Genomic DNA, 20,133 nt, shown 5'->3' on the forward strand with positions numbered 1-20,133 from the left:
ATGATTTGAAGAGAAGTAATAAAATGAGCTCTAACATGGAAAGTAAGCGTTTCCGGACACTTGTCCACATAACATATTTTCTTTCTTTGATGTGAGGAATGTTTCCTGAAAGTTTAGCCGTACCTTTTTGTAACACCCTGTATATGGTGCGCTATAAATTCTACAAGGAGATACACTTAAAATCACCTTAACTATCGTAAATGATATTTATACAGTGGCTGCCAAGTGCACTTCAGCATCATTTAGTTCGTAATGCAGGAAAAAGGAAAACCAAGGGTAGAATACTACAAGACAAGCTCGCGCAATAACATTTTGAACATCCTTAAACTTGACGAAAGGAGCCAGCACGAATCAAGTTTACTGACATCACCATGTCCTGCCAAATGTGAAACGAATAACGCTAATGTTGAATTTGGGCAAAACCTCTTCCCTGGAATCGGCATGTGAACCACCTTCAGCAATTTCATGCGTATCAAGTTGTTTTAATCGTCACACACATCGATCAGAAACATGACAACGGAATGAACTTAGCCATTTCTCACACGCGCAATGACGTTTTACTAAAAAAATTATACGTTTGTAAGTCGTGTGCGTTGCCGGCGATGGGCGAGGCATGGCAGAGTCTCTGACCAGAGAGTAGTATGTAGTTATTTGTTGCTTGTCGCTAGTCGGCAGCAGTCTTCAGTAGTCTGCAGTAGTCGACAGTAGTCGGCGCGTGCCTGCGCGTGTCGGCAGTCTGCTCTGGTCGGGACTCTGGAGGATGAGTATTATTGTAGAAGGTAAAGAAGCAGCCTTGCGCATATCTAGTAATGTATATTAACTGTCATTAATTTCTTTTTAAAAAAATGCCCCAATAATAATTTTTATAATATAAAGTAATTTTTTAAAGAAAAGCATTCATTTCAATTTAAAGAATATTTCCAATGCAAGATCATTCCTTCCAAGAATCAAAAAAAAATTATAGCCCAGCACTGCACGAAGCTGTGCCGAAAAGTTTTTACGTAAGAGCAGATATATTCTCAGTTTTTGTTGAGGTAAGAATTTTTCCTTTTTTTAAAATTCAGAATACAGGGCCGAGGCGCAGCGCTGCTGTCGTCATAAAATTTACCAGGATACTGAATTTTTTTTATTATTTTGGTGTTTAGGAATTTTTCTGTTTCGAACTTAACATTAAAAGAGAAAAGAACTTTGTTGGTACATTAAATGTGAATGCATTTCAGCACGGAGACTATAAATTGGAGCCAATTTTGTTCAGAGGTTACAATATATAAAATTCATTTAATTATCAATTTTGTGCGGAGATTACGCTTGGTTCATGGTTTCTAATTTAAAAAATAATTATGTGGGGAGGCTACAAGTTACGGAAGTTAATCGGAAAACTAAATCGCAGCAACGAGAATTAAATGTGTAGTAAACTACGGTTACATTTATACGCCGCGAATCACACAGCTGAAACTTAATTCAATCAGATTATCGGAGCTCCAGTTGCATGCTGCTGATCCCACTCGACTTTGGCTGCGTCCGACCTGTCTTGCCAATCACAAAAATCTCGCCTCACAAACGGTGCTGAAACTGCGTGAAAAACTGATAGAATTGCGCGTGGCGACACATCATAGGTCCCGCGAAAACGAAGTCTTCACTCGCAGAACTGGCATGAATACAAAGTCATGTTAGTTTCGTGGTGAATGACGCATCATTCTGAAATTTCACGACAATTGGCTCTACGTTCACTTGCTCCCATTCAGTATCCGTTTCGTGTGCTGGCTTTCTTCAAACTGGACCTAAATTTGTACATCTGCTTGGTTGGCGTTCCAAGATGTGAATTAGGAAGATTTATTTCTAGGGCAGAGGGCGAGAGTCGGAGGCAGGGGGTCACCATCGCCCATCGCTATGTAGCCCCTCATAAACGGCGTAATTGGAATAAGTGCAGATACTTATATATGTGGTACCTTAATATGTACACGGCCAACGGCCTTGCCGCAGTGGTAACACTGGTTCCCGTCAGATCACCGAAGTTAAGCGCTGTCGGGCTGGGCTAGAACTTGGATGGGTGACCATCCGGTCTGCCGAGCGCTGTTGACAAGCAGGGTGCACTCAGCCCTTGTGAGGCAAACTGAGGAGCTACATGATTGAGAAGTTGCGGCTCCGGTCTCGTAAACTGACATACTGCCGGAAGAGCAGTGTGCTGACCACATGACCCTCCATATCCGCATCCAGTGACGGCTGTGGGCTGAGGATGACATGGCGGCCGGTCGGTCCCGTTGGTGCTTCCAAGGCATGTTCGGACGCAGTTTAGTTTTAATACGTACACAGATCAGTGTGGTGGTTGTTTTTTCCCTCCCTCGAACATTCTTCCCACAAACACAAACTTTACGACTTGATTTCTTCTGCATGACCGTACCGAGGCCGCGAAGTGAACGACGCCTGGAAGTATAGATTATCCGTTTTGCGCCCACGAGTCCAAAGACCTTACATGACTTGCTCTTGCCACATGTACTTGGGGGTACTACCCAGCCTAGGAACATACGACTTGTAATAGCTGTAATTATTAGGCTGCAAATGACGTAAATACTGATGTAATGTTTTTCAATACACTTTTCTCAGTCACCAGCAGAAACATCTGCACTAATACCCGTTACACCCTGTATATTCCTCTCGCCAGTACCCTTACCACAAAAAATTTTCAGTGCTTTGAGAAACGGGAAAATTATAACGGCCGCAGAGAAGTAGTAATTTGTCGATATTATATACCCTCACCCCGGTGCGACTGGTTTACCAGGTCATGACAAAAATCCTTCAATGATCTTGGAAGCCCTGATTATTAAGCTTTTGCATGGGAATACGTATCAGAAATATAAAAAAATTGAAAAACAACGAAATACTGATAGCGTTCATAAGAGGAATGCTCAGTAAGTAAGATTTTCTATTTCATAACAAACATTACGCACAATTTATTTTCTTAAATATTTTTACTTATATTGTACAATGCTTTTGTTACTTTTCTACATAGTCGCCATGATTTTCCAATCACTTTTGGTAACGTAAAAATAGTTTTTCCAAACCAGTGCTATAGCAGATCGGATCCTCTGTTCGTAACCAGCAATTTACCGTTGATATGGCTTCATCTTCGGTGTTGAAGCGCTTACCTCCAAGATGACCTTTGAGTTGAGGGAACACGTGAAGATAACTTGGGTCAAGATGCGGTGAATGTGCAGTAGACGGGAACACTTCCCAGTTGACTCCTCCGATCTCCGCCTGGGCCGTCCGAACAGCAAGAGGGAGAGCATTTCCATGAAGGAAGACGACTTTGCGAGGAAAAAAAAAAAAAAAAAAAAAAAAAAGGTTCAAAAGGCTCTGAGCACTATGGGACTTAACGTCTGAGGTCATCAGTCCCCTAGAACTTAGAACTACTTAAACCTAACTAACCTAAGTACAACACACACATCCATGCCCGAGTCAGGAGTCGAACCTGCAACCGTAGCGGTCGCGCGGTTACAGACTGAAGCGCCTAGAACTGCTCGGTCACAGTGGCCGGCTTTGAGACAAAAGTCTTTCTTTTGCTGGTAGCTCGAATGTTTCTCAAGACATTACAGTACCTCTCTGCATCAACTGTGGTTTTGCGAGGCAGATACTGAACGAGTAACCCCCCATGACAGTCCCAAAAGATGGTTAACATAACTTTTTCTGCCTAATGTGTGACCTTTGTCTTTTTTGTGGCACTTTCGTTGGTTTCTTCCACACCATGCTCTGAAGTTTTGTCTCAGGGGTCGAATAATATACCCATGTCTCATCCCCATTTGGTTACTCTGAACAGCTTTCTGCATAGAGAAAGGTTAACTCCCGATCGATATCGACAACATATAGTCGTTCTGCTGCGAAAATAAATAAATAAACAAAATAAAAAATAAAAGAAAGCGAATGAAAGAGCGCAGCTCACAAGCAGACACTGTCTTTAGTGGTAACTGCATCCTATCAGTATACTGGGAAGGTATTCCAATAGACATGGTAAGCCGGTGTGAGCGTTGTCAACATTTACCAGTGGAACTAGCCAGTCCTCACGTGTCACGGGCACGGTTTATTTTGTAGTGAAATAAAATAAGTAAACTTACTTACTGGACGACCCCGTAAAATATACATGAAATCTGAGCTGTCTAAGAGGATGACAGAGATTAGGAAGGTATTAGTCTGCGATTCTTGAAAGATTCTTTTTTCTTCCACTGTGCCGACAGTTTACTTTTACGTTAATTGATGCTGATTTAAGATATGAGTTCCAGAATGCTTCAGTACTATTGGGCGTATGAGCGTGAATGGAGGAAGGGTGTCGTCCCCTATCAGGATTCTCTTATGGAGCGCGGCGAAAGTTAGTGGCAGTCAGACTCCATACGACGACAATGAGCGTGGCTGCTCTGCGGCCGTCCCTAGGCCTCCACACAGATGGCCTATTCACCGGAAGCTCTCAATTGCTGGCCAATGTAGGGGCCGCCGTAACTCTGCACTGCGATGAAGAAAGGTGGCGGTCGCGATCCCCTCCTCCCGTATACATCGCCGGTGCGGCCTTTGTGCGCTCTTCATCGTTTATATCCAAAGCCGAGTCCGCTGAAGGTCAGGTGCTACCGATCGTAAGCTATCCCTTTTATGCTGTGGTGTTAGTCTCTTATTATCCGTGAAATACGCTGCACTGTGGCGAGTGCTGCGGCGCTCAGCTGACCAAAGGTCTGTTGACAGTGGGTAGGGATTACACGAAAAGCACACTTTGTCACTGATACTTCAACAGCTCACTCAGAAAAGGGGTAAGATAAACTAGTTGTTGCTTTATATTACTGTTCAGAGTCAGACTCAGAGGATACTCTCGACGATGTGTAAATAAGGATTTTGTTTTCTGCATTTTCAACACACACTATGAAAATAACACTTGTCATTTCATAAAGCAATCGCTGTTATTAACATGTGTAAGTGAACCCAGGGTTGAAGTAAGCGAGGATATGGTTCGAAGTCTCCTTAGTTTCGTAATCATTTTTACCGCGTAACATCACATCAGCGTTGTCAACATAAGTTCAATCAATATTGTGTTTATACTGGTTACTGATGAGGAGGAAAGTTAGTTATTAGTATTTTATTAATGATCTCATTCATAAGCAGCCGTATCACAGTCGCTCAAAAAAAATTATAATTAAGCTTTACTTGTTTAATCAGAATCGGACGATGACTCTCCTTGTCCGCAGTCTCGATGATTCGAAGCGATCTGCAATCCTGTGTAAATAAAATGTCTTGGTTTTCTTGCGTTGTGTAGTCAGTCGGGAAACCTCAGACCAAGCGGAAAGTTTGCTTTGATAGAGTTTAATTATCCGATGAAATAATGGAGCTCTTGGATCTAATAATTTCAGGTTCGTTTCCAATTCATTGGAAATTCCCTTCTGATTACCAACGAAACGACACCTCCGTGCAAATTTCCAATTAGAGAATACATATATAATGAAATTCCTTACACACCTTTGATGTAAATGTTCAGTATATATTTTCTTGAGTAGCATACAATTAATTTTCAATCTCTTTCTTCCAGTAATCTCGATAGCAAAATTACAATTATTCAATGCGGCTATTCGTCACGGAGAAGATCCTAGAAGTCCCCTCAACACACAAGAGAGAATATTACAAAGAGTAATTATGCGCTCATGGAATAGTAACAGTACTGTACTACTTTGCGCATCGATTCTGCGACTATATAGATGGTCAAGTAGGAAACGTAATTCACTCATAGAATTGTGCAGGGACAATTAGTAGAATATAAAGAGATATTACATCAACGAGCCATTCTTTCACCCAGTGCTGAATGAAGTGCTTTCCATACGTGACGGCATATTCAGCGTAATGTATCTACATATACATCTGCATCGATACTCTGCAAATCACACTTAAGTGCCTGGCAGAGGGTTCATCGAACCTTCTTCACACTAATTCTCTATTATTCCGTGTCAATTATTTCCACCCCAAATTCTGTATCATGTCCGTGACACTCTCTCTCCTGTTTCTCGATTAAACAAAATATGCTGCCCTTCTTCGAACTTTCTCGATCACTCCGCCAACCGTGTCTGGCAAGGATCCCAAACTGCGCAGCAGAACTCCAAAAGAGGACAGTCGCTATAGTAGAACCGTTCCATCTCTCGCGGGCTGTAAGAAATTGGAATAATAGAGAATTGTGTAGGTGGTTTTGCCAGACACTTAAATGTGAGTTACAGAATATCCATGTAGATATAGATGTAGATCTACTAAGTGTTAGATCTACGTGTTCTGCCAATTAAACGTAGTCTTTGGTTCACCTTCCCCGCAGCATTTTCTGTATGTTCTTTCCAATTTAAGTTGTTCGTAATTGTAATTCCTAGACATTTAGTTGAATTTACGATCTTTAGATCTGAGTGATTTATCATGTAACCGAAGTTAAGTTTAACGGATTACTTTTAGCACTCATGTGGGTGACCTCACACTTTTCATTATTTAGGACCAGTTGCCAATTTTCGCACCATATAGATATCTTATCTAAATCGTTTTGCAATTAGTTTTGATCTTCTGATGATCTTACTAGACGATAAACGACAGCATCATCTGCAAATACCAAGCGAGGTGGCGCAGTGGCTAGCAAACTGGACTCGCATTCGGGAGGTCGACGGTTCAAGCCCACGTCCGGCCATCCTGACTTAGGTTTTCCGTGATTTCCCTGAATCGCTCCAGGCAAATGCCGGGATGGTTCCTTTGAAAGGGCACGGCCGACGTCCTTCCCCATCCTTCCCTAATTCGATGAGACCGATGACCTCGCTGTTTGGTCTTCTCCCTCAACACAACCCAACCCCATCTGCAAACAACCAAAAACACCTGCTCAGATTGCTCCTAAATCGTGTATATACATGAGGAACACCAGGGGAGCCTATAACACTTCCTTGGCGAACACTAGTAATCACTTCTGTTTTACTCTATGACTTTCCGTTGATTACTACGAATTGCGACCTCTCTGACAGGACATCACGAATCCAGTCGCATAACTTAGACGATATTCCTTAAGTACTCAATTTGGTTACAAGCTGCTTATGAAGTACGGTGTCAAAAGCCATATGGGAATCTAGAGATACAGAATCAATTTGATATCCCTCGTCGATAGCACTCAACAATTCGTATGAATGAAGATCTAGTCATGTTTCACAAGAACGATATTTTCTATATCCCTGTTGGCTATGTGTCAATAGACCATTCCATTCGAGGTAGTTCATAATGTTCGAACACAATACATGTTCCAAAATCCTGCTGCAATGCGACGTTGACGTTATGGACCTGTAATTTAGTAGATTACTCCTACTGCCTTTCTTGTCTATTTGTGTGACCTGTGTAACTTTCTGATATTTGGGTACCTACCTTAAGATTTTTGGTAAATGATGCTATGGTGTATTGCTGGAAAGTCGGTGTGACTAACATCCTCAGCTACTGAATTAAACAACTTATGCAGACAAGTTTGTTTGTTATTTTTATTCTAACCGGTTTCGACAGAATTTTCCTGTCATCATGGGATCTTCGGAAAATTCTTATGATTATGCATAAATGCCACCAATATAATGATAACGCTTTCCACAAGCCACCATGGTGTAGTTACCTGTAAGTGGAAAGTGTTCTCATTGTGTTGGTGGAATGTATGCATGTTAATAAGAATTTTTTGAAGATCTAGTTGTGAAATAAAATAAAACCACCATGTGATCTTGGCTACAGATGATTCTTCCTGTCCACCAATGACAGTCCGCTCTCTGCGAACATGTGCAACATATATTATATCTGTGTGTCATTAGTATATCATTATGCCAGCCCAGTAACTATGCATTAGTAAGCTTCCATACATTCATCATTATATACTAACTGCACTCCAAACATTCACGTCATAGTACTCCATCTGCCATGTACCTGCACTATTACGATTGTAACTAGTTGTTTACGTAACCAACCAGTTACAACTACACTCCTGGAAATGGAAAAAAGAACACATTGACACCGATGTGTCAGACCCACCATACTTGCTCCGGACACTGCGAGAGGGCTGTACAAGCAATGATCACACGCACGGCACAGCGGACACACCAGGAACCGCGGTGTTGGCCGTCGAATGGCGCTAGCTGCGCAGCATTTGTGCATCGCCGCCGTCAGTGTCAGCCAGTTTGCCGTGGCATACGGAGCTCCATCGCAGTCTTTAACACTGGTAGCATGCCGCGACAGCGTGGACGTGAACCGTATGTGCAGTTGACGGACTTTGAGCAAGGGCGTATAGTGGGCATGGGGGAGGCCGGGTGGACGTACCGCCGAATTGCTCAACGCGTGGGGCGTGAGGTCTCCACAGTACATCGATGTTGTCGCCAGTGGTCGGCGGAAGGTGCACGTGCCCGTCGACCTGGGACCGGACCGCAGCGACGCACGGATGCACGCCAAGACCGTAGGATCCTACGCAGTGCCGTAGGGGACCGCACCGCCACTTCCCAGCAAATTAGGGACACTGTTGCTCCTGGGGTATCGGCGAGGACCATTCGCAACCGTCTCCATGAAGCTGGGCTACGGTCCCGCACACCGTTAGGCCGTCTTCCGCTCACGCCCCAACATCGTGCAGCCCGCCTCCAGTGGTGTCGCGACAGGCGTGAATGGAGGGACGAATGGAGACGTGTCGTCTTCAGCGATGAGAGTCGCTTCTGCCTTGGTGCCAATGATGGTCGTATGCGTGTTTGGCGCCGTGCAGGTGAGCGCCACAATCAGGACTGCATACGACCGAGGCACACAGGGCCAACACCCGGCATCATGGTGTGGGGAGCGATCTCCTACACTGGCCGTACACCACTGGTGATCGTCGAGGGGACACTGAATAGTGCACGGTACATCCAAACTGTCATCGAACCCATCGTTCTACCATTCCTAGACCGGCAAGGGAACTTGCTGTTCCAACAGGACAATGCACGTCCGCATGTATCCCGTGCCACCCAACGTGCTCTAGAAGGTGTAAGTCAACTACCCTGGCCAGCAAGATCTCCGGATCTGTCCCCCATTGAGCATGTTTGGGACTGGATGAAGCGTCGTCTCACGTGGTCTGCACGTCCAGCACGAACGCTGGTCCAACTGAGGCGCCAGGTGGAAATGGCATGGCAAGCCGTTCCACAGGACTACATCCAGCATCTCTACGATCGTCTCCATGGGAGAATAGCAGCCTGCATTGCTGCGAAAGGTGGATATACACTGTACTAGTGCCGACATTGTGCATGCTCTGTTGCCTGTGTCTATGTGCCTGTGGTTCTGTCAGTGTGATCATGTGATGTATCTGACCCCAGGAATGTGTCAATAAAGTTTCCCCTTCCTGGGACAATGAATTCACGGTGTTCTTATTTCAATTTCCAGGAGTGTAGATTAGTACAGTCACACGGCGGTTGAAGCTTGGTGTATTTCTAAATCTGTTTTAACTTATGGGATCCAGCTTGTTGCTAATTTCTTTTTCCAGAGATACTTTAAGTTATATTTTGTCATCCTGTTGTCATGCAACCTGGCAGAACACCCAAAACATATCAGTCTTCCTTTCCTTACCGTTAATGTTATTTTTTCTTTACTTTGATATATTTGATCGTTGCGTCTTAATTTCTAGGCTTCTCTTCTTCTTGTTATTAAATAGATTTTAGTAAAAAGTCGAATCCGGTAACAACACTATAAGCACTTGTTCATCTGCGCTACTGTGAAACTCATTTCTTCTACTGCAGGTTCTTTGCTATTACGAACGGCCTACAAAATGCAGTAAGCAAATGAGAACACATTATTCTGTTACTCTGAAACAACATAGCTTCTAATGTAATCTGCTTGCTTTTACATACTACGACCTGCACTTGGAAGCTATGCCTGAGAGACGTGTACAACATTGTGACCATTCATAGGAAAGCATGCTTCTGTTCGATCTTTGGAGAATTAAGCACTCTCTAAAAAAAAAAAAAAAAAACTCCAGGTTTTTCACGGATATGCAATGATGACGCGTCCTGTAGTGTTTGTACATTATTAACGTATTCTTCACAAAGATTTGAAGTGCTCCCACAACCAAAAATCCAAACATTAAAATCGGGGGAACGGGCTGCCCAACATTCTAGACCTCCCGCAACAATCTATTGCCCATTGAATGTCCGTGTGTGGTGTTCTCGAACATGGTGCTCCATCATGCATAAACCACATCTCCAGCTGTTGTTAGAATGGTACCCCCTCGAGCAGGTCAGACAAGTTGTTTGACAGGAACTGACGGTATCTTGCACCAGTCAACCTGTTTAGTATTACGTAATGTCGTATTAAGCTATCGCCAATAATTTCGGAGCATACTTTAACTAAAAACTAGAGCTAATGCCTTGATTATTAAACTATAGATAGATTTGCATCAGACCATACATTTCGGTTATGAAAATTGACAATCCCATTTCGCGTGAAACCAACCTCGTCTGTGAACAGTGTCTTTGTTGTGGAAAGTGTGTCTTCGCCACATCTTTGCCATAGCCATTGGCAGAGCTGCATTGTGGTAGGCTGCTGTTGCGGGCGAAGGGCTTGGACACGGCGTACATCATATGGTATAGCAACTGTTCATGCTGGATCGCCCAGACTAGAATATGACTTAATCTGATAGATGCTAAAATTCCACGTGCGCAAGCTCCAGGATCTTATTCCTCTCGCTGCCGATACTCGCTACTCCACAACAAGAATACGAACAATGTGAGGTCTGCCACGATCCACCATTGTTGGAGCTACGGAACCAGTGTGCTAGTCGCTGGAAAAAGGCTCAATAATTGTGCAGATGGTTCCCTGCTTTCTGGCTGCTTTTCATCACGGGCTCAGCGGTTTGACATTTGCCAGGCCGCAACAGAAGATCACCTCTGGCACTTCCTATGTGGAATAATAGGCTGGTAAGTTTAAAGATAAAACGAAAATGTAAAATCATTTCACAAACTTACCATAACACGCCTGTTTCCATTAAAAGTCATATATGCGCTGCTCTTGCCCAGAACTGTGACTACTGTTTAAGGTAACAACACAAACAGATTCTTACTGCATCCAAGGAAAATAGCGAAGGAATGTGCTCCCATTCGTTTGCTGCATTCTGTAGGTCGTTCGTAATAGCAGTAGAACAGACGTGTTTCACAGTAGCGAAGATGAACAAGTGCTTATAGTTTTTAAGGTATAAATTTTAGAGCCCATGCTCGCTAGATTTTTTTGTCGTTTTGTTCCATTCTGCCACCTCTCAAAGTAAGGAAGCTTTTCAACAACCTGTATAATAATTAAGAAGAAGTTTGGAAAGAATAAAATCAGGCAACTATCTTTTCAGTAACGTATTTACTAACCAATGTGCATTTCGAAATCAAAGATTCGTCACCATAGAATCAGAAGTTATGTAAGGACCTTCATTGCTGTTTTAGCATGTCATTAACCCATATCTGCGAATTATACTGATTTGGTTTGCATATGACATTACAGTAAAGTAATTCCCACATATTGGTTACACTGTTACACAGTTTCCAAAACCAGAGTCCAGGGGTCCCTTGTACCAAAATAATCGGAAAAGATCCGTGAAAAACTTCGGAAGTTTTGCCGATATTGTTCGGGTTCACCTTGTACAAACATAATAGTTGTGGATGAGAAGGCACCGGAACTTGACAAGGCCTTGCAAACGACATGTAAAATTTGAACAATCTACGTATTGTGATAAGCCATGAGCACTGTTGATAATTTTCGTTACGGAAGGAAGGAAGAGGGAATATTAAAAGCTTAACGTTCCTTGGACAGTGCGGTCATTTGGGACAGAGCCCAAGTCCGGGTTACGAAAGGATGGGGAAGAAAATCAGCAGTGCCCTTTTTAAGGAAACGATCCCGCCATTCGACCGGAGCCACTTAGGAGAGTCTCAGAAAACCTAAATCTGGATGGCCGGATGGGGATTTAAACAGTCGTCCTCCCGAATGCGAGTGTAGTTCGCTTGCCACAGAGCCACCCCACTCGGGATTCATTACGGCTCTCAAATATAGGTACATACGTGGTATTTAACAATCTTTTAAGAGGCTTCTAGGAGTTGTGGAGAATAAGTAGTAGATAAAGTTTTGAAAAGGAACCCACGTCTGGAGGTGTACCGTACGGATGTACGAGGGTGTGCCGAAACGTAATGCCTCCGAATTTTTTATGTGAAAGCTCTAAATATTTTGTAAACTGTAGATGGAGGGGAGAAAAGGAAAGGAAACGGAAGAACTATTGATATCAGCTGCATCGGGACTTTATTGGCGTACCAGGACTCGAACCCAGGATCTTCCGCTTACTAGGTAGTTGCGTTCACCTATCTGCAGTCCCCGTCCATGTGCCCCATGCTTGCTAATTTTAGATTCCTGCTGGAGGTCGAACGTAAATATGCATCTGCACTGAAGGGTGTGGATTCATTGCCCATCGAGTCGAACTCGTTCTATGAATGCGTGGTGTCTGTTCTTTCCGTCATATGACGCTAACGAGGTAGCGCATGGCATTACCATCCTGACACCATCGATACATATTCGCATGACAGTTGTCGGATCCCGACCAATGTGAGCAGCAACACCGTAGACAGATAAGTGTGCAGCCCCTGGTGTAGTGGCTAGCGTTGCTGCCTCTGGATCAGGAGGTCCCAGGTTCGATTCCCTCTGCCAAGGGTATGGGTGTGTGTGTTATCCTTATCATTTCATCATCATTCGTGACAGTGATTAGATTGGACTGTGAAAAAATGTTTTGGACTGTGTAAAAATTGGGACTTTGCACGGCCGCTGATGACCGCACAGATGAGCGCCCCACAAACCAAACATTATCATCATCATCATTTCATCATCACAGAAAGATAAACTGCAATCCTAATAGGCCAACATCGTGAGCTATCACATTCCGATATGGCCTGCTAGATGTTTCTGCGTCTCATATGAGGCATCTGCTTCTCACATGAGATATGACAACAACCATTGAAATGTGACTCCAGTGAAAAACCTGGCGTGCAATGTTTTCTCACATACAGAATGACAGCATGTACCAGGTGGTTATAATGAAAGTACAGCTGCTCGTGGAGGTACAATGTGGGCTGTAATCACCGTATGGCAGCGCAACTATGTAGGTATTCTAATGCGTTAATACAGAACCGACTTACACTGGAAAAATTTAGTTCCGATTTTGGCCACCAGGTGTCAATCTGGCACTGAACTTTTGTCGACGTTCCCGGGTTCGATTCCCGGCGGGGTCAGGGATTTTCTCTGCCTCGTGATGACTGGGTGATGTGTGATGTCCATAGGTTAGTTAGGTTTAAGTAGTTCTAAGTTCTAGGGGACTGATGACCATAGAAGTTAAGTCCCATAGTGCTCAGAGCCATTTTGTCGACGTCCCTGGTGCTCGCTCAAATTACTTTTAAGTGGCAGTTAGTAATAAAATCAACATAATGCCTTTCTCACGTCTTTGGCCCGTTTCTAACCCATTACACACGGAAACATTTTTATACGTCTTTCTTTCATTCACAGCGCTAGTTTTGCATCTGGTGCCCAAAAAAGCCTAAATCGGTTCCGCAATAACGCATTATCATATCTATCAAATTTCGCTGCCGTATGATAATCAAAGCCTACACAAGAAGTCTGTGAGTATCTGTACTTTAACTACAGAGTATATAAAAAAGAATCATCTGATTTTGCACATCTATATTTCTGAAATTAATGAACATACACAATGAATTTTGTTACTTCATGGACGGGAAACTCAAGAAGTTTTCTTTTTTTCCCATACCATTTCGTAAGTGTTCAATATGCTCCCCTTGAGATCCACGGCATATGTCAATGCGGTATTCAAATTGTTCCCACATTGCAGCGAGCATGTCTTGAGTTAAAGCTTCCATAGTTGCTGTTGCGCGATGTCTCAGTTCATTCATTGTTATTGGTAACGGAGGCACATAATCAAGAATCTTTTATAAACCCCTACAAGAACTAATCATACACAGTCAAGCCTGGTGACCTTGGAGGCCATTAATGTAAGGCTACGGTCGCAGGTTCGAATCCTACCTCGGGTGTTATTTCCTTAGGGTAGTTAGGTTTAAGTAGTTCTAAGTTCTAGGGGACTGATGACATCAGAAGTTAAGTCCCATAGTACTCAGAGCCATTTGAATCATTTGATCGTTCAGTAATCCTTTGATTTAAAAACTGCCTGTCTTCCAGATGCCACTGTGGCTTCCTGTCGGAGATCATGTAAAACACGAAAGTTTGCTCTTTCCTACTGTATGTTGTTCACGCACATAGCCGCGCGGGATTAGTCGAGCGGTCTCAGGCGCTGCAGTCATGGACTGTGCAGTTGGTCCCAGCGGAGGTTCGAGTCCTCCCTCGGGCATGGGTGTGTGTGTTTGTCCTTAGGATAATTTAGGTTAAGTAGTGTGTCAGCTTAGGGACTGATGACCTTAGCAGTTAAGTCCCATAAGATTTCACACACATTTGAACATTTTTCTTGCTTTTGCAGCGCACGATTTACATCTGGTGCCGGCTGCGGTGGTCTAACGGTTCTAGGCGCTGAGTCCGGAACCGCGCGACTGCTACGGTCGCAGGTTCGAATTCTGCCTCGGGCATGGTTGTGTGTGATGTGTGTGATGTCCTTAGGTTAGTTAGGTTTAAGTAATTCTAAGTTCTAGGGGACTGATGACCTCAGATGTTAAGTCCCATAGTGCTCAGAGCCATTTGAACCATTTTTTTGCATCTGGTGGCCAAAATTGTAACTAATTTTTTTCCAGCCCAAGTCGGTTCCGTATTAACGCATCATTTGCGTATCGGAACATGACTATTTCATGCCAATTTGATGTTGATTACATGCCACCTTCGTGGTGTTGCAACTTTAATGGCGAGTACTGCGGACACAGGTACATAGTAATAGCACCTTTAAAACCTACGGAGTGCAACTTGCAAGGCGCACTTCCCGGCGTTCCGGCGCGCTCGTTGCGACCTACCCGTGCCGCCAGCGGTAGCGTTGTTTTGCCAGCAGTTGTTTTCCGGCCGCGCATCTCGCCTGGACGCAGCTCGGCGTGTCTCGGGTAACAGGTAGGCAGATGTGGAGTAGCGCGAGGGCCTGGGAACGCAGCTGGGACTACCTGGGCCGACGGTGCGCAGCGGCCCGCGAGTAAACGCCAAACGGGCCGACGAAACAAGATGCCCTAACAGGATCCATCACGCCGCCCTGCGCACAGCTCGCGGTCGCCCTTCCTCTTCCTCTGCGCGTAATTGCGCGCGCTCGGGCCTTTCCGCACCGCCGATCCGCCGGCGGGTACGCCATGGGAAAGCAGTCGCCGTTAACGCCCGCCGCTGTTTTCTTGCGCAGCAGAAAAATACCGGAGATCCTTCAACTGCGACGGTCAGAATGGCTCCGACTGAGGCTGTGCAGGGTGATTAAGTAGAGGTCTCCGAACATAAGAAAAATACTGTCCATCCTTCCGCTGCATCCGCAAGTCCCTTACCCGCCTTTACATCGAGCGGGTTTCGTATACCAGTAGACTACTAGTAGCAACTGAGTCTGCTGCAGCACCCCTGCCTTTTCATTCCAGCTTATCTACACTACTGGCTATTAAAATTGCTACACCAAGTAGAAACGCAGACGATAAACAGGTATTCATTGGACAAATGTATTATACTAGAACTGATATGTGATTACATTTTCAACCAATTTGGATGCATAGATCTTGAGAAATCAGTATCCAGTACCTCTTGCCGTAATAACGGCCTTAACACGCCTGGGCATTGAGTCGAACAGAACTTGGATGGCGTGTACAGGTACAGCTGCCCATGCAGCTTCAACACGATACCACAGTTCATCAAGGGTAGTGACTGGCGTATTGTGACGAGCCAGTTCCTCGGCCACCATTGACCAGACGTTTTCAATTGGTGAGAGATCTGGAGATGTGCTGGCAAGGGCAGCAGTCGAACATTTTCTGTATCCAGAAAGGCCCGTACAGGACCTGCAACATGCGGTCGTGCATTATCCTGCTGAAATGTAGGGTTTCGCAGGGAGCGAATGAAGGGTAGAGCCACGGGTCGTAACACATCTGAAATGTAACGTCCACTGTTCAAAGTGCCGTCAATGCAAACAAGAGGTGACCGAGACGTGTAACCAATGGAACCCCATACCATCGCGCAGGGTGATACACCAGAATGGCGATGACGAATACACGCTTCCAATGTGCGTTCACCGCGATGTCGCCAAACACGGATGCGACCATCATGATGCTGTGAACAGAACCTGGATTCATCCGAAAAAATGACGTTTTGCCATTCGTGCACCCAGGTTCGTCGTTGAGTACACCATCGCAGGCGCTCCTGTCTGTGATGCAGATTCAAGTGTAACCGCAGCCACGGTCTGCGAGCTGATAGTCCATGCTGCTGCAAACGTCGTCGAACTGTTCGTGCAGATGCCCATTCGTGTACCCAGGTTCGTCGTTGAGTACACCATCGCAGGCTCTCCTGTCTGTGATGCAGCGTCAAGGGTAACCGCAGCCACGGTCTCCGAGCTGATAGTCCATGCTGCAGCAAACGTCATCGAACTGTTCGTGCAGATGGTTGTTGTCTTGCAAACGGCCCCTGTTGACTCTGGGATCGAGACGTGGCTGCACGATCCGTTACAGCCATGCGGATAAGATGCCTGTCATCTCGACTGCTAGTGATACGATGCCGTTGGGATCCAGCGCGGCGTTCCGTATTACCCTCCTGAACCCACCGATTCCATATTCTGCTAACAGTCATTGGATCTCGACCAACGCGAGCAGCAATGTCGCGATACGATAAACCGAAATCGCGATAGGCTACAATCCGACCTTAATCAAAGTCGGAAACGTGATGGTAGGCATTTCTCCTTCTTACACGAGGCATCACAACAGCGTTTCACCAGGCAACGCCGGTGAACTGCTGTTTGTGTATAGGATATCGGTTTGAAACTTTCCTCATGTCAGCACGTTGTAGGTGTTGCCACCGGCGCCAACCTTGTGTGAATGCTCTGAAAAGCTAATCATTTGCATATCACAGTATCTTCTTCCTGTCGGTTAAATTTCGCGTCTGTAGTACGTCATCTTCTTGGTGTAGCAATTTTAATGGCCAGTAGCTACTCGTAGAATTAGAAGGTCAATGGAAGAACGAAAAAAAAAAGATATTCGGTTGTAGGTGAATGGGTAGTGAAGTCGCAATTTCGTAACTCGCTAGTGGTAGAGTCGAAGCCGGTTATAACGACGTCGAAGGGACCGACGGTTTACGGTAGTTACAGCCTATAATAGCGCAAAACCTGGTTTTTGCTTTCTTTTTAGAATGAAACTTCTTCGTATCTATAATTTTAGGGTACCATAGAGTTAAGACTTCAAAAAGTAGCAGAAATACAGTACACGTGTAATTAGGATACAGAATTTCTGGAGAAAAACTAGAGAGTTTCTTATGTTTATGCAGTACGTCCAGCAATAAGACGCCAGCAAAATATAAAAATCTTTAATAAGGGAAGAAAGAAGCATAAAAAATGTAAATTTTCAATCATGTCGAACACGGTCTTGGATAATGAATAAGATAAGATGTTGAGCATGTTATTAAGTGCTGCGTAGTGTAATAGTCATGAATGGCACAACTTCGTTCCAGTTACTGTATTACAAAAATTAATCAACAGTAGCAAAGTGAAAAGACAGTATTCTATGCATAAATCACACGACGGTCTAAACGTCCTATATTTCATTTTAAAATCTTGTAAAGATGTGACGTACTGTGGCTAACATTTTGGAAATATCTAACACACGCAACCACAAAATATCATTAACGAATACACTATTACTGCATTTCAGTACTTTGATAAAGTAACACATACTGGAACTTAATCTTATAGTTTTCTATAGTCACAGCGAATACAGTTTGTTTAGTTTCGTAACCAGTTGCTTTAACTTTGAAAATGCAATACTACAGTATACTGTCCTACTTAAGAAAATCAGTTATCTTTGTTTTCTTTTTGCATTTAAGATGTGCGTAGGCATTTTGCATTTCACGAAACATTCGTTTTAATGACTGATTTGATACCATCAATCTGCAGAAAACAAGAGTTTGAAAATACGCTCTAGATTGCTGTTAGTAATTCCCAAATGCATAAAGAACAAAAATGAAAACTGAAATTTACAGCCGGTATATTTCTCCGAAAGTAGAATAAAAATACGATAAGTCGCAATAAATGATGACGTACTAACACGTAAGAAATTTTTTAAACATAATGGTTACACAGGATTTAGACTTCGCTGTTATAGTCAATATGACGTCAAAAGTGATGTCGCTACAAACGGCGTCAACTGCATATTATTTTATTACTTTTATTTTAAGTCCACATTTATTAAGAAATAGCAATTTACACATTAAGCCTTAACGTTTTCATAAAAAATCATATTTTAGTTTTGAATTTCTATTTTTTAAAGTAGTTAATTTAGTAAATATGGTCTTAACTTGTCAATTTACTTATACAACTTGTTAAAAGGGATCTACAGTTTATTGTGGAATGTGTCCACGACGCAGATTAGTATCCCATAACTGACTGCAAATCTAACCTTCTTTGACGGCTACGGTGGTCGAGCGGTTCTAGGCGCTTTAGTCTGTAACCGCGCGACCGCTACGGTCGAAGGCTCGAATCCTGCCTCGGGCATGGATGTGTGTGATGTCCATAGGTTAGTTGGGTTTAAGTAGTTCTACGTTCTAGGCCACTGATGATCTCAGATGTTAAGTCCCATAGTGCTCAGAGCCATTTGAACCATTTGTTTCTGTATTTGCAAATACATGTTCTTAACATTTTTCTTGCGTTAAATACGTACATTATTTTTAGTTTTAATATCCAATTCATTGACCAATAGAACAGGAACCACAGTCTTATTGCTATATACGTGCTCTGCAGCTCACATGATATTCAGGAACTTCATTATTCATAACTAAAAGTCGACATCGACTGCGTAGGACCAATGGTAAAGCGCGTGCCTGGAAACTGAAAAGTCGGGGGGTCGGATCCCAGTCGGATCATCGGTTTTTCCAGTCACCCTTTACCCTAGCCTTCAACTCGCAAGGCTTTCGGGAGGTTTCCCTTGGTTGTAAGGTAAATTCCAGAACTCTAAGTCTCCTGCCAAGTGTTCCCAAACGGGACTCCCTCTGTCCCCACTCCGGTCGCTGAAAAGTCCCTGTCTCTTCAAAATGCAGATAGAAATTATGAAAAAAGTAACCTTAAACTATTAACTATTCCCTGTCAAGGCAACGTGCAACACTACTGACCAACTTACTTAGATACTTTAATTATGTATATTTTTTTCTTCTGAAGTGTGTCCCTGAAAATGAGCTTGTGGCCCAATACGTGTCTGGCACAATGAAAAATTTAAAAATAAATCCTAAGCAATCGGTATCGGCTTTCAGTTGTTTCAGTATAAAATAATACAGACAGCGGCAATGTGTTATAGAAAACTAAGATGGATGAAATCACTCCGAAGTAAAGGAAAAGTGAAACGGCAATAGTGAATCTCGGGAATGCTTCGTAGTTTATAACAATGTAAAATATTAGCCGAAAGCAACAAATCGCCTGGAAGAGTCTCAGCAGCCGTAGGCATGATAGCTTGTGCCGACGCTACAGTAGTATGTACCTACATTGCCCACTGGTGCGCCAGATCCAGATTGTAGAATATCAAGAGTCAAGATTTAAAAAATCGGTGGGACAAGAACATAAAAATCGTGATGTAAAAAAAAACGATGTCCAAAAATTAGTCCGTCGAGTACAATATCTTGCAACGAATGCAAACATTTTCGTTGCACCATGGTCCCAGCATATGTTGATACGCTATAAAATATACCTTTCCGAAGACATTCAGCCGACTGTTGAACAGAAGCTGGACCAACAATATTATGAGCAATAGCAATGGCATTTCATTCTGTCCTCTCGAGTGATATTTTTTTACAATAATTTTCGACTGATTAATTTATACATATTGCAGCCTTGTCTCGCAATATCAGGTACGGAATTATAAACTTGGTAAGTTCAGTGGAAAGAACTTTCTCCTCTTGACATGACTTAACTTGATCCTTCTGAAGAAAGCTTTTTTA

At 43.5% G+C, this 20,133-nt stretch overlaps 1 pseudogene; it reads left to right on the plus strand.

Moving 5' to 3' along the window:
- Window positions 1-1,964: 1,964 nt before the first annotated feature.
- Window positions 1,965-2,082, plus strand: LOC126164150 (5S ribosomal RNA; annotated as a pseudogene).
- The last annotated feature ends 18,051 nt before the right edge of the window (window positions 2,083-20,133 follow it).

This window comes from Schistocerca cancellata, chromosome 2 (assembly GCF_023864275.1).
Source record: "Schistocerca cancellata isolate TAMUIC-IGC-003103 chromosome 2, iqSchCanc2.1, whole genome shotgun sequence".
In the NCBI taxonomy this organism is placed as follows: domain Eukaryota; kingdom Metazoa; phylum Arthropoda; class Insecta; order Orthoptera; family Acrididae; genus Schistocerca; species Schistocerca cancellata.